General features: G+C 37.4%; 1 protein-coding gene across 9 annotated transcripts in view; it reads right to left on the minus strand.

Moving 5' to 3' along the window:
* The window catches only part of cep170aa (centrosomal protein 170Aa), a 55894-nt gene extending 42154 nt beyond the window's left edge, over positions 1–13740 (minus strand). For all 9 annotated transcript variants that reach the window (XM_038300167.1, XM_038300173.1, XM_038300175.1 and 6 more), the window contains exons 1-2: positions 13601–13740; positions 539–604 (exon numbers count right to left, since the gene is read on the minus strand). The gene's annotated coding sequence lies outside the window, so the exon portion shown is untranslated. The remainder of the gene's footprint in view (positions 1–538; positions 605–13600) is intronic.
* Positions 13741–14451: the final 711 nt, after the last annotated feature.

The following is a 14451-nucleotide window of genomic DNA, read 5'->3' on the forward strand; positions in this document are numbered from 1 at the left end:
TCTCAATTGTATACATAAAATTCCCGTTAGTTATATTGGCTATCTCACATGTATATAAATATGACACAAATAATGATGATATTTTTCTTAGATATTTTATTTAATAATCTTACTATATTATATGTTGTTATACATTAAACACAATATCTCATAATAACAAATTGTTTTATTAAGACATCATAATTAGTATATAATAAGCTTTTCTAACTATTTGATTAATATATTAAATTATGTACAATATAAACAACATATAATTATAATGTCCTAAAATATATTTCATTTTACACTTATCAAATTTATATTATTATTAGATTTATAAGATTCACATAATAAACTTTAGTATACTTTGGTGACCAGGACATTGTTAATTCCCACTAATACTCTGTGCTGTTTAGAAGTACAGTTGTAGTGATCTAGGAAAAATGGTTGTGTGATATTTTAGTAGGTTTAATTCTTATAGCAATATATATATAGCAAGATATTTTTTTTTTAGATGTAAATTGAAGAATATATGTTTTATTTCCATTTTAGTACCAACCTCTGGTCCAGGGGAAAGACCACAGCTGATCACTGACCACTAGCAGGACAACGAAGCTAGGCCATCCTGAAAAAGATGGAGAAAGAAAAGAAATTTTAAAAAGAATGTTCCAAGAGGCCTGAAAATGTTTGCCACCTTTTGCTTCATATAGAAAACAATCCAATCCAAACTATATTAGTTGGTTGCTGGAAGAAGGTTTAGTAGGAGGTGTAATAAAACACTTTCTCTGTACAGTCATATGAGCGTTAGGCAAACCAGTAAGGTAGAGCCTTCCTTTTTTATTGCCCGCTCTGATGAATGCCAGATGTCCAAGGAGGAAGTGATGTAGGAATGTTAGCAGCACGTTTATTTTCCCTCCTCCTCATCAGACGAGCTGGAAAGGAGGTCAGAGCCAGCCCGGTGTGTGCCTAACTGTTCAGGCCTGAAACGACTCCAGTAAACAGAACAAACTCAGGCCGAAGTGTCATCTACTGTTTACAAACTAACCTGAGGCGCGGCTTAGTCTAACGGTTGCCGTCTGATTGACTAATCGGGCAGAAATGACAGCAGCACTGGCAACCTGTCACAACTGAATTTTCCAACTGTCATGAAAATAGCAAGAAAAATACAAGAGGGTCGTAGAAAACTTCTTGCATTTGATTAAAACTTAATGTTAAACTTTTAAGTGGCTTAGACTAAACCTTTCATTTAAATTAACATTTCAATTCTTTTCATGGTCCTCTCTTGTGACACAAAAATAACAGAAGCTCTCTTTCATGAGTATAAAGTGCCAAGAAAAAGCCCATCAGAGGGAGAATTAAAGATTATTGAGCTAAGCTGTTGCTCTCTTGACCTCCTAAGTACTTAGTATACCAACTCAATAATCCCCAGAGTAAAATTATAATCAGCTACACACCTCAACTCCTTGCATGACAAGGGAAAAAAAAAAAAAATGCATCAGTAACTGTCTTTAATGGAAAATGGATTTTAGCCCAGTTACTGCTCAGACAGAATATCCAACAAATGTATTCACCACATGAAAATCTGATGAAAACATCCCAGGAATTTTGTGGGAAATTTGATGCCACTCAACAGAAATGAAGAGAGCCACTGCTCTTTCTTTATACCTTTTGCTACTTGTTTAATCTTTGCATCATTTTATTTTTATTGACTAACCATCTGATAGCAAACGTGCTATATACAAGATTTATTTTAGCCACAGAGTTCACAGCTGTAATTGCAAAGATGCTCGTTTTTATTTTCATAACTAAATGTATACATTTTTCTTAGGTTCTTCTTAACTACCAGTTTTCTCATGTTTTTGAGACTGTGTACTCCAATTAATGATTAGCTCACTACTAAATTAGCCAATTGATCATGTTTCCTTAAGAGTTAAAAAAAATCCTCACAAACTGCAGTTGTTTTGTAACAATATGAGGCAGATAACAAAAGTGGAAGAGGTTTTCCCTGAAACGACTCATTAGGCTCATCAGCTCTGGCACTACACCACAGCTATGTGTGGTTTACCTCCCAACTGTGGGCGAAACATCAGAGAGCTTGCTGACTAAATAACTGCGCCACACTCGCATGGAGAATGCAAAGTTAACAAGACTGCGGTGGAGGAGCTTCAATATGATGCATGGTGGGCTTTTGGTGGCATACAAACAGCTGCTGACAATCAACACGTGAAAGATGTGGAACACATGGAGAAATACAGAGGTTAGTCTGGTGAAGGAAACAAAGCTGTGCAGAAATCTATTCTGCCTATTATTAGTTTATATGACTTAAAAAGCCTTAACCTAAAGTCTTTAATGCAAATAAGAGAAGAAATGTTACTCCAGATTATATATTCATGACCAGATATGTTGGTGCACTGATGTCTTAAAACAATAAGTGGAAAAACAGGCCCACAGCATCACATATCTTTCACCATGCTTGCCAGAAGGATGTCTTTCTTTTCCATAAGTTAATATTTTGATTTACACCAAAACCACCAACAAAAACTGGTCCAACATTGTCCAACTTGAAGTCCTAGCATAGGAGGTCATTAGAGTTTCTTACATTAGACTAGGATCTTGATGCATATCATGTCTGACCAATGCAAAAACATAAAAAAAAAGTCTAGTTCACATCTTCATCAAAAGCTGCTAAGGGCTCTATAGCTGCATAAAGAGAAGCATGTATTTAAAAGTCATTCTTATTACTCTGGCCTTTCTAAAAACATTCTTATTGGGGCTGATGAAGAACAAACAATGACCTCATATTATTGGCAGGGATTTCCCAGCACCCAGAGCAGCACTAGTACTATCTCCCTACACTCAAACGCTCACTGATGAGGAATGAAAGAGCGGGATTATTCCAAGATGACTGAATTCTTTGTGCTAAGGAGATAGCAGCGGAGAGACAGGAAGAATGTAAAACACTTCTCACTGAGGACACTCGTCTTTTTATCCACTCCCTGTGAGCAGAAACTCTTCCAAACTCCAGCTAAACATTTATTTAAATAAAAAAACAGGCATTCACTGGAGTTAGGTCGCTCTTCTAAAACTAAATCAGATGTTGCACATTACATAGAGAAGTTTTAAGTAAAGCAGAGAAGATTAATCCTTTATCAGTGCTGACTAATCGCTCTTACATCTAATCTGTTGTTTAGTGGAAATTATATAAACACCCTTCTTTTTTTTTCTCTATTTTTCAAATATCTTCCCTCCATTCTGAGTGAGCCAATCACAACCCGAGCTAAAAAACAGGAAGTGATGTCCCTATTTACGGCGATCCAGTAAGCTGTGCGTTTCTGCTGCTGTTTTCCACGTAGCATCTGGCGGGAGTCAGTATCCCAGCATGACGCAACAGCTGGGTAACGGTCACAGCGCTCCTCTGCTGTTTCCTATTAACCATCCGATTGCTGCAGCGCTGCTACAGCCTTAAAACCTGAGTCACGCCACATCACACACCATGATGAGCTGACACACAGATGCTTGGTAAAAGGATGGAGGAGTTAACCAGGGAGACGGACCAGCACAGAGAGAAGAGTCATGCTCTCGTCACACTGATTTCCAATAAGATCTTATGATGGGAGCTTTAGTTCAACCCAGTAAGGGTGAGGTTAGCTGTCTACATGTAAAAAACTCTCTCTTTTACTACATCAAGCTCCTGATTTAATGCAAACATTTTTGCTATTGCTATATTACAACTCAAAAACAAAAACACAAGAATTAAATGGAAACTGCTGATGCTCAAATTGACCATGCTGTTATATCCAATTATCTATTTAACTGGAAATAATCTAAATGCCAAGAGGAAATCATGTCTTGCTTTCCCGGTGGTGTTTCTCTCTATAAATGTTGAATAGTCGACAAACTTGAACAGCAGCCGTAAGGCTTTGCTCTGAGGGTGTTTCAGATTTTACATTTTAAAATCCAACACTTAAACCTTTTCAGTAGTTTTTACAACTTTATGGATATCTTTGGGTACAAAAACTTTACATACTAATAGCGGTGAAATAATCCATTATTGAATCAAGTGTCCGGTTAAAGGGCTATTTCACTGTTTTCTTTACTATCTGCATTTCAGGTTTGTTAGCTCTGTTCTGTACTGGGTTCTCTTAAACTATATTTAGTTCTTTAAACCACATGTTTAAAGAGTCTGCAATAAACCAAAACTGGGGCCGTTTACTCTTGTGACCTACAGAATGAGTATTAAACTATTCTGAATGACTGTGACTAAAACCCTTAATCTGATATAAGGAGTCCTTTATTCTAAAGCAGATCAGTTTTTAGAGCAGGGCAAAAATGGCCAAGCTGTAAAAACTGTTTTTTTAAAGCATTAAGCTAAACATTGTATATAAGAATTTAAAGTAGACGTTTATAACATTTGTTTCAGATTTTTGCTTTTGTTGAATGAAACAAAAAAAAAAAAAAAAACTCTTTGGGTGTTTTTTCACATCTGTTTGGTATAGAAAGTGCTTTTAGTCTGGTCCTTGTCTGTTTTGCTCTTTGTTGTCTGCTCAGATGTTTAGGGGAGACAACAATTTCAGAGTAGAATGAAAAAATGATTGGCAAGGGACCCTGAATGAATGACCTTAAAGACGGTGCAAGAAAATCTCCAAACCCTAAGGGATACAAAATTCATCCAGGAGAACAAACTAACAGTGGACTGTGGGCAGACAGGCAGACAAAGACTTCTCCCATCCCCACGGCTCTCCTACAGTTTTACAGACATGAAAGTGAACAGCAACCATTGTTCCTCTTTGAAAGACACAAACAGATAATAGCCAGAGCTTTTCTATGATGTGCACCAGGTACTCACCAGGCTGCATGTCTATTGATTCAACATGCTATAGTTGCTGCTATTGATGCTTCAGTGTCTGATGAAGAAATATCTTATTCATCTATTCTTTTTTTTTTGTCATTCTTGGTTGATGAAACAATATTACAGAGAAGATAGGAAATGCACGTAAAGTTTTCAAATGTACCAAAATAAATACTTGGAAACAACAGTTTCAGAGTAAGTAAAATCCTTAACCTTTTCGGAAATTGCATAAAAAGGTGGTATATGATCTTGGTCTATTTGTTAGCGTGATAGTTTGATTGTGTAAACATATAGATTAAAAGTACCTGCCTTACAGTCTTACTAAAAAAAATCCTAGAAAAAAGATAAAAGACACTAACTAGTTAACTAGAAATCCACTGGGTAAGACTGATGTCAAGTTTTTATTTAAGGGCTACATCCACATGAAGTCTGATAAGGTTTCAACCAGGCCTTTCATTTGCAATTTAATCCTGATTTACCAAAACACAATTTATTAAATCAGAGTGCTCAATTTTGGTCGCAGTACATTTAACAAAAGAAGGACACTAAATTAGAAGGAAGCAATTTTTCGCACAAAGGTTAGGGATACAGCAATGGCCTCTGACAAAGCAAGCTTTCAAGATCATAATAAAAACTACTACCCTACAATAAAATATCTAAAAGATTGTGGCTAATGCAAAGGGAAATCCAAATGAAATCACGATCCCAATATTCGTTAAAAATAATCGCAATTATCAAAAGTACTGAACTTAATTGGCATGCACGCTCAAATACAGCAGTCATTAGTCAATTATGTGGATAGCAGTATTATGATGGAGACGATTTGTGGGGCATTTTCAGTGGATCTTGCAGCCGCTTCACCTGGATGAGACCCCCTATCCAATCAACAAGCCTGTTGTATATAAAGCTTCTAGACGGATCTGATTTTTAACCAATAACATTTCTTTTTCTTCTAAGGATCATGATTCAGATTATTTATTAATATTAGGCTGAGATTTTCCAGTTATTGGAAACATTCTCCAGGATTTTAATGCTCACTGTTGGGTTTTATCAGACACTACTTCTCGAGTTTGGAAGTGGAGACAATGAAACCGACATCCAGCAGTCGACTGCATTACCATGATGCATTGTTACCAAAACAAAATAATTTACACATGTAAGGTGTATATGTGACATAGTTCTTAGTTCTGATGAAGTTAGTAAAAGTACAATAACCATATTTTTCAGGATTTGACTGATCAAAGCCATTAAAAAGTTCAATATATGTTGTATCTTCCCTCAAATCATCAAAATCTCAGTTCATGAGGAGGACGGCATTAACTGATATTTATCATCATAGACACTCCGTGTAGACAGGCGGTGTGTTTTCTGGAAAAAAGACCCCATCCAGTTTTCATGTACAGCTACAATATAGTAAGCTAAAGAAAGATAAACCAAGATTAGACCACTTTTGGAGTTTACACATAAAACATAAAAAAAAAAAAAAAAAAAAATGCTACTCCTCCTTAATAAGTCTCATGTAATGATAGTGTAACAACAAATCACAAGAGGGGGTCGAATGATAAACAAATAAGCCGCTCACTTCCTGAAGTAGCTCATGTTGCAAGCACTATGATTTTCTAAATCTGGATTTAAACAGAGGCTGGATGTCACCAATAAAACATAACACTGACAAATCACACTAAGGGTACTGAGTGAAGATAATCATCTATTCTACACAATATTTAATTCAGATATCAGCTGTATTTCTGCAGCGACACCAAAACTATTCTTCAACATGTATCCCCAACGACTGGAATAAACTAACGGGGAGAGCTAATAAATCATTATGCTGTCAGGTTAACACCATGTGCCTCTATATACTTGCTACACGGGGGAATCTATAGCTTTGTGATAACGTGGCCAATAAATTCAGCATGTTAGTAAGAAAAAAAAAAGAGGTCCAATGCGGCACAACAGAACATATGGCGCAGAAAGGGAGGGTGCATCACATGAACAATTGGCAAGAGTAAACAAACAAGCTAACACCTCCATTTAGCCAGCATCAATGCCTCTTGCTCCATTGTTTTTACCAAACACAACCCAGCAACCCCATTCTGCCCCTCCCTATGGCCTTAAGACATAAACCCACCACATGCTCTGCAACCATGTGCTCAGCCTGTCCTGCAGAGCTAGAGGTTCACAGTTAAAGGATCCAGAGGATGGGATTATCCAAAATATAACACACATTTAAGCTAAATAAAAATAAAAACAGAAAGATTTTTCTACTGAAGGTCTAATAAAAACAACCAGACCTATAAAAAGTGATTGTGATGATAAAGAGATCAGAGGAATTATATCATTAATAATCCATGAGTATAATGAGGCGAATGTCCTGCAGCAGTTTCTTTCACTGCATGTTATTCACGCACTGAAGGAGGTTTGTTAACCTTTCTCAAAAAAAAAAAACATACATTTTCTTACCTTAAAGGATAAAAAGAGGATTTGATATAGAATGGCACTTTCTTCAACTATTAAACAACACTGTACATAGTTATTAGCAACCCTAGTTTAATCTTTAAAACCTCTGAAAGAAAAATGTACCTTTGCAGGAAAAAAATGTAACATAGCGGGGTCTATTAGTCTCCATAACAGCCATTAGATGCTTCTATATGCAGTCATTATGGCCACAAAGGAGGAGGCATTGGTACAAGGACAGACAATGGAGAAAGGTCTGTAAGCATGTGAGACTGTCAGGAATAAAGGAATAAGGGATTAGATGAATGCAGAGGACTGCAGAAACCATGAACCAACTGAAATTGTCATGATCTTGGTGCTTATGACCGGCTTGATTAGTCATTCCAATCACCTGCCTAGCTCAGCCAAGTTTCTCATCACCACTTAGCTGTGTCATCTGCTCCAGTCTCTATTTAACCTGCCCACTTCCAGTCATCAGGGCCAGATTATTCGAGCCCTTGGTGAGAGTTTTTTTAGCATACCTGATTATGTTCTGATCCTGACCCCTTTCTGCCTCTGGATCTCTGAGCCTACCTGTTTCAGTTATGATCCGTTTGCCTGACCTGTCGTCGGACTCCTGCTGGATTCTGCCAGTTAACCGACCCCAGTACTGCTTCCTGACATCGACCTGGATTTCCCTTTAGTACCTCTTCGGATCTCTGATTTTCTGGCCAGACTCCTGAACCTCTTTGACACCAGCTTTAACTTCCCCCTCTGGATAGTCCTGCCTTCCTTCGTCTGTTTGGATCTGATCTCCTGTCAGTTCTTCATTCTTCGGGGCTTCAGTATGTGGGACAATTTGGGCACATTCGCCTTGTCATGTTGGCAACTGTCCGGCTGGAATCCATCTCTTCCTCTGGGCACGGACTGAACTATAAGACCAGGTTAGTGACTCACACATTTGCCATCATCCTTCGCCAGATTAACGTGGTCACTAACCTGTGTTTTCCTCTTGCAGAGGGCCCTGCCTCAAATGCCCTAGCTGTTCTCTGTCATTTTTAAATAAAAAACCCTTTGAAATATCCTTCTGTCTGTCTTTCTGAATGCTGGGTCCTCTGTTCCGAGTTTTGACAGAAATATTACACCGGAGAGCTAACACCATCCGCTACCTCCGTCTGAAGTGGAAATCTCTAACTTTTCTTCTTCAACATTTCTCCTCTAGCTCAGTACAACGCAGAGTTATGTTTTATTAAATCAATATGGAACTACCTTATCTTGCAATATTCTGCAATAGCAGGTGTTTTGAGGAATTCGTAGCGGTAAATCCAGCTGTATAGAGCGTAATCTCACGATAAATCTGATTATGGCTCCTTCCCCACTATAGTGAGGAGCAGAAAAAGTTAGCTTTTCCAGGTTTTATGATTGATATTTAATCTTTTTAAATTAGGATGTTATCTTCATCTTTGTATTTCTTTTCATATTTGATATTTTTTGTAACTTATGTAAAGTTTTCTATAAAGAGCATCTTTATAAATATTATTGATATGTTTTACAACTATTATCATTATTACTCCAACTGAACTTCATCTTTCTTTTACAACTGCTCTCAAACTCTCAAATTTTCTATTCTTTTGCAGGTCATCCTGCAACACGGCTACTTTTTGCATGTGTAAAATGTTTTTCTTCCTTTTTTCTAAGCCTTCCTTATTTAAATTATTTAAAGATCTGGTAATAAACGTAGAAATCTTTCATTAGTAGAAATAACAAGCCCATTTTAAACACTCTATGTGGAGCTTCTCTATAAAAACTGTTAAGAGGAATGTACATTCTGAATGCACAACTGGAACGCTACCCGAAATTCAATGTAATAGCTGTTTTCATATTAGTCATAAATAATTATGTGATTTGTATAAATAATTGTAAATAACTGTATTTCTATGGATTATGAGTAGGATTGTGGCGCTACATTAGATATATATTTGCTGTGCAGAGGGCTCTTGAAGCTCTCCAGCTCTCCTGCTGGGTAGATAATGACTGACCCGTGGCGCTTTAACAGAAACATCAGTCTTTGACCGCCTCAGCCAAAAGTTGATTACGGCTCCAACATTTTTACCACTCAGAGCCATAGCCTTGGTACCAGCTAAAAATAGTGAAAACACTTATACTGAAACTCACACTGCCACTTAGAAGGAAAGAGAATATAATAATAAAAAAAACAACAAAAAAACAGAGGGGTTAGCATAAGGAAAATCGGGTTGGAAAAGAGCAAGATGGGAATTGAAGTGGCAGAAATTAAGATCGATATCAGCAGTGGAAAGCTCAGCATGTAATGAAGGAAACTCAGAAGGGAGTGCAGACTGTTACACCCCAAAACAGATGTTCCACTTTTCTTTTTTTTTATAAAATTTAATCTTGGAAAAGAAAACTGTGACACAGCCCTGATGTTCCATAACAAGGGAGAGGCTGGTGATTGTGGAAATAAAGAGCTTTAAACTTCTCTTGTTGTTTTGCGATGTTCTTCCCAATTGAGCCTGCTTTTCTCTCTGTGTGTGTCTGCAGCATCACAAAGCTACCTGACTCCCATAATATTGTTAATGTTTCCACTCTGGCAGATTACAGAAATGAAATTTGCTGATATTTTTAGCTAAGGACTCTCTCCCGCATCATGTTTAAAAAAATTTTCCAACAAATGAAATAGAGTCAAGATATCAAGTTCCAAGCGAAGTTGTTTTCAGTCACAAGTAATGCTTCCCTCGCCACTGAAGTAAAATGAATTCACTTCCTAAACTTCCTACTTTACACAATAGCTATGGGCAGGCCGGACTACACTCCCCAGAGACGTCCAGACTGCACTCCAAGGCAGTGAATGAGGCGCTATGCATGAAAATATAGCTCTTTGGTCACCAAATCTAAACAATGTGGGACACTGGAAATAGCAGAAACCCAGTGAGAAGATGCTGTCAACAAATGAGATCAACGTTAATAATCGGCACATCAATATCCTCATCACATGGCTTCTAGTTTTAGGATGAGACAAGCAAAACATGTAAAGCTTTATGGGCAGAAAATGAATTTATTAGTTCTGTATATGAGCTGGGATTCAGTGTAACCATGTAATGGGTATGCACAGAAGTAAGCTAAGGCCTAGCTGGGACAAAGTTGCTGCTTCCTCTTTCAGACTCCATCAACAGTCCTGTGACAGTGACACAGTTTGCTTCTATTAAATGCAAAGGCCTTTTAGAGCAAAGCAGCCGGCTAGTAGCCATATTTACTCCAGGGGTTCTCGGGAGGGCAAAGAAGGCAGGGCAGAAGAGAGAATGGAAAGAAAAAAAGCAGCCTGCATGGTATCCTCTACCAGGCAAAAAGCTGTGGTTAAAAAAAAAAAAAAGAAGAAGAGAAAGACATTTTCTGTCCTCCCATTCCTATGCTTCATATGTCCTAACTGAGACTCAATAATACATCTTAGAGTATATTTGCAACACCTTCTAAATAGCGCTATTATTCTAATTCAAAATATATGTGAAATACAACAAAAGAAATTACATTTGTTTAAAACTGTATGTCTTTTTTGAGCTCAGTTGAACTGTTTTTAAAGTAGCTTCTTAGTGTGCTGGTTTACACACCATCTACTTAGAGAAGAAGAACAAAAAGACTGAAAAGAATATGTGTAATGGTTTAAACAGGAGTATTACTGTAACTGTACATTCGTAGATCTCACAGTGCAGACTAGCAGGGTCTAATGAATGCGTAAAGATGGCTTATTTTCTGTCATTAGATAGGAAATGTATGAATTAGTCCTTAAAGCTTTGGTCTTTAGCTATCAATTGTTCAAATGTTTTAAGGAATAGTTAGTTTTGACTACCTGAACATATTTCATTAAGTCTTGAAGTTCTACAGAAATATTTTTGATGATGTTAAAGTCCTTGTACTAAACTTGCCCAGAGATGTTTACATACACCTTACAGTGGAGATGCCTTTAAAAAGTTGGCTCTATAAGGGAGCTCAAAACTGATGAAGAGTTTAAATTTCTCAACAAGTGAAAACTAAACCATTTAGAGCATTTTAGTGAGTGATTAAAAAAAGGATTTTATTTCAAACAACACAAATAATCTAGTAGAGAATTGTAATATGTCACTTTTAAATCACAGATGGCGCTAGCTTAAAGGCTAACCAGTCCTACATTACAAATAATGTCAGTCTGTATTATGAACCTCAAATTAACTATAGGAGGGAGGGGGGAAAGGGGATTAATCTTATGTTATGTAGGCTAAGTGATTAGTGTAGTGATGAACCTCGGCTACATCTGCTAAATGTTTTCATGCTGGATTAATGCATTTATGCTGTATATTCGTGTTAGCTTTTTTCATTATTTTTAGCTCCTTCAGGTGGTAAATGGTAAATGCCTTTTCAAGTCAGGGGACTCTAAAGCGCTTTACAGTGGATTCATTCATTCATGCACACATTCACACGCTGATGGTGGCAAGCTACATTGCAGCCACTGCTGCCCTGGGGCTCACTGATAGAAGCGAGGCTGCCGTACACAGCCGCCGCCACGCCCTATGACCCCTATCAGTGGGCAATGAAGGTGAAGTGCCTTTGACCAAGGACAGAGGAAGCCGAAGCATGGGGTCAAACTGGTTGCAGGGCGGACTCCTCCATCTGACGCCGCCATTACCATAGGAGGGCACAGCAAACAGAAGTTGGATATAAAGTGGATAGATTTCACTATCGCTCACTAGGGGTGTTCTGATACAACATTTTAATTTCCAATACCATACCGTTATTGGAGTTTTTGAGGATTGGCCAATATCGATATTGACCCAATGTGAAAAGAGCACAGATCTTACTTTTAATACCTTTTTTGTGGTATGGAATTAAAAGAAAAGCTTAATAAAGTGACATTACTTAAACAAAGAGCAATGCAAGGTATGAGAGCAACAGACCAATTTATTATCAACTAAAACATATGCTTTAAAATAAAACATAAGAATATACCACAATTATCAAAATTTAAATGAATAAATTAGATAATAATCCTGTGCATTGCAAATTTTGCACCCAGCAGCTGTTGTGACCACGTGAGTTGTGCAGAATACAAGAGCTGCTTAAATCTTAGATTTGGGATGCAGATCAATATTATCAGATATTTATGTCTCGGCTTATATTGAACCGATTTCCAATATCAAATCAGCAAACAGTGATATTCACCAATAGTATTGCATCTTGCATGTTTGCTGAATATGTGCAGCCCAAGTGATAACATGTTATTTAAGCAGCAATACCAGCTAAATCTGTTGGGCTCTCTTTTTAGCATCAAAACAATTATTCTTACTGCCAGACAGGACACCATTAAAAAACAAAAATAATAATAAATTGAAAACATTTTTAAAAATAAGCAGCAGTAGCTCTTAGATCATGTTATAGACATTTGTTTCAGTTCTCCTTTAATTCCCTGACTCTCAGTGTTTTTCAATTGTTTCATTAGGATAGCATAGAGTAAAAAAACAAGAACCAAAAAAAAACTGCAGGTGTTTTTTTTAATTCATATATTCTTTATTTCCCAAAGTTTTTTAGGGGGATGTGTTGATGGCTACAAAAATCCAAACTGAGCACAAAGAGAGGGGATGTAGGCCATCTACATCTGCCCCATGAAAACAAAGCCTCACCGTTAGAGGAGGACAGGGGTCCGACATTGGAACACGTTTTCCAATTTTCACTACAAATTAAATGATCAACTGGAAAGATTTGTCTCCTCACACAGCTTGCAGAGTAAAACAGGGCTGCCTGGTTCCCAAAAGATAAACAAAGCGCCCTAATGGGAACGACCTTCATTGATGTGCATCTTGCCTCCACTGCCATCCGAGCGCCTGCTGAAGGATGCAACTCACAGGAAAACAGTAGGTTGGGAGTTTATGATATAAACTCCAAATAAAAACTGAAGAAAAAAATTAGGTATTCGGTTGTTGTTTTTTTGTTTTTTTTTGTTTTTTTCAGTAGAGAGAACAGAGTGAGGGAGACTGGGTCGCCTAACAAAGGTGGAGCAGGGAGCCATCCAGCAGCATGTTTAGCAGGATATTCCTCCAGCTTGCTAATTAAATTCGGTCACCCATTTATTTAAAGCTTTAAAGTGAGTAACTTAATCAGTTTTTTTCAGTTGACATTGAAAAATCCCCTGAAATCGGGAGATGTGCAAAGGAAAAGCTGAAATCGACTCTTTTCCCTTCTCTCTCTGTCTGAAACTGCACGTGAGTGAGACAGTCTTTACGGTGAAAGCCGTTTTAAAGCCTATTAATTTTATTGTTTTCTGTGTAAAAGTCGAGTCTAAGCTCCACTTACCCTTTTCTGTAAGCTGTGAGTCGCTTCTGAAGGTGTGTGTGGAGCCCAGCCCTGGGAGCGCTGGCCTTCTCTTCCTCCGTTGCTCAGCAATAAGCTACTCCTCTGAAAATAACGGCAGGCGCATCAAAGAGCAGGACAGATACTGTTTCCGGTCAGCACTTTCAAAATAAAACACAAGGGAAACAATAATAAGACGAAAGGTTTCTATGCTTCATCTTGTATTAATGTCCCTTCCTGTCTCCAGCTTGTTTTTACATTTTCTCAATCTGCTGATCTCAGACCCCCAAAATTTGAAAATAAAGTCTGTCTTTTACAAACTGCATTAAGGTTTTAAAGAAGCTTAAACTGTTTTAACGAATCTATGTATCTCTTGTTTGCATTTAACATTATTTTGTATCCGGTGGTGTCAAAAGTACACACATTTGTTACTTAAGTAGAAGTATAGATACTGCAGTTTAAAAACACTCTGGTAAAAGTTAAAGTATCAACTTGACCTCTTTACAAAAATAAAAGTGAAAAAGTATGTGCTAAAGACTACTTAAAGTATAAAAGTATAAAGTAACCTTTAAAAAAAAAACACCCAGATGCCATTATATGAATTTAAAGCTAAATTTTACGACTATTTGGAAAATTTCATTGAGATAGGGCCAAGGATGGGGGAGCTGTTGTTGGTCTCCATCTCCCGATACGCTCTCTCCTGTGTCCGACCTTTCAGACATTTCAACATCTTTTTCTGAATCCAACATTGTAGCATGAAATAGACAATTCACGTTTGCAGTTTGAAGAACACCTGCTTGCTTCTGATGATTTCCTTTAGCCAACCAATGAGTGTTTGCGTTATATGACTCATC

Source organism: Cyprinodon tularosa, unplaced genomic scaffold (assembly GCF_016077235.1).
Source record: "Cyprinodon tularosa strain WSP-4 unplaced genomic scaffold, ASM1607723v1 ctg441, whole genome shotgun sequence".
Classification (NCBI taxonomy): Eukaryota; Metazoa; Chordata; class Actinopteri; order Cyprinodontiformes; family Cyprinodontidae; genus Cyprinodon; species Cyprinodon tularosa.